Below are 1,611 nucleotides of genomic sequence, written 5' to 3'. Positions count from 1 at the left end.
TCTTCAAGGCTCACAGAATTTTCGCCCCCTCCCCCACCCTATGATTCACTTCCGCTTTCATGGTTCCATCCGCTGCCAGATCCACTCCCAGATATCTAAAACACTTTACTTCCTCCACTGTTTCTCCATTCAAACTTATATCCCAATTGACTTGACCCTCAACCCTACTGTACCTGATATCCTTGCTCTTATTCACATTTACTCTTAACTTTCTTCTTCCACACACTTTACCAAACTCAGTCACCAGCTTCTGCAGTTTCTTACATGAATCAGCCACCAGTGCTGTATCATCAGCGAACAACAACTGACTCACTTCCCAAGCTCTCTCATCCACAGCAGACTTCATACTTGCCCCTCTTTCCAAAACTCTTGCATTCACCTCCCTAACAACCCCATCCATAAGCAAATTAAACAACCATGGAGACATCACACATCCCTGCCGCAAACCTACATTCACTGAGAACCATTCACTTTCCTCTCTTCCTACACGTACACATGCCTTACGTCCTCGATAAAAACTTTTCACTGCTTCTAACAACTTCCCTCCCACACCGTATATTCTTGAAACCTTCCACAGAGCATCTCTATCAACACTATCGTATACTTTCTCCAGATCCATAAATGCTACATATAAATCCATTTGCTTTTCTAAGTATTTCTAACATACATTCTTCAAAGCAAACACCTGATCCACACATCCTCTACCAATTCTGAAACCACACTGCTCTTCCCCAATCTAATGCTCTGTACATACCTTCACCCTCTCAATCAATACCCTCCCATATAATTTACCAGGAATACTCAACAAACTTATACCTCTGTAATTTGAGCTCTCACTCTTATCCCCTTTGCCTTTGGACAATGGCACTATGGAAGCATTCCGCCAATCCTTAGGCACCTCACCATGAATCATACATACATTAAACAACCTCACCAACCAGTCAACAATACAGTCACCCCCTTTTTTAATAATTTCCACTGCAATACCATCCAAACCCGCTGCCTTACCGGCTTTCATCTTCCGTAAAGCTTATACTACCTCTTCTCTGTTCACAAAATCATTTTCCCTAACCCTCTCACTTTGCACACCACCTCGACCATTCCATCATCAAACACATTCAACAAACCTTCAAAATACTGTCTCCATCTCCTTCTCACATCACCACTGCTTTTTATCACCTCCCCATTAGCCCCCTTCACTGAAGTTCCCATTTGCTCCCTTGTCTTACTCACTTTATTTACCTCCTTCCAAAACATCTTATTATTCTCCCTGAAATTTAATGATACTCTCTCACCCCAACTCTCATTTGCCCTCTTTTTCACCTCTTGCACCTTTCTCTTGACTTCCTGCCTCTTTCTTCTATACCTCTCCCAATCATATGCATTTTTTCCCTGCAAAAATCGTCCAAATGCCTCTTTGTTCTCTTTCACTAATAATCTTACTTCCTCATCCCACCATTCACTACCTTCTCTAATCAACCCACCTCCCACGCTTCTCATGCCACAAGCATCTTTATGCAAGCAATCACTGCTTCCCTAAATACATCCCATTCCTCCCCCACTCCCCTTACCTCCTTTGTTCTCACCTTTTTCCATTCTGTACTCAGTCTC

The sequence above is a fragment of the Panulirus ornatus genome, chromosome 12 (genome assembly GCF_036320965.1).
Source record: "Panulirus ornatus isolate Po-2019 chromosome 12, ASM3632096v1, whole genome shotgun sequence".
In the NCBI taxonomy this organism is placed as follows: Eukaryota; Metazoa; Arthropoda; class Malacostraca; order Decapoda; family Palinuridae; genus Panulirus; species Panulirus ornatus.
The sequence above is the reverse complement of the archived record's forward strand: the minus strand, read 5'-3'. Positions refer to the sequence as shown.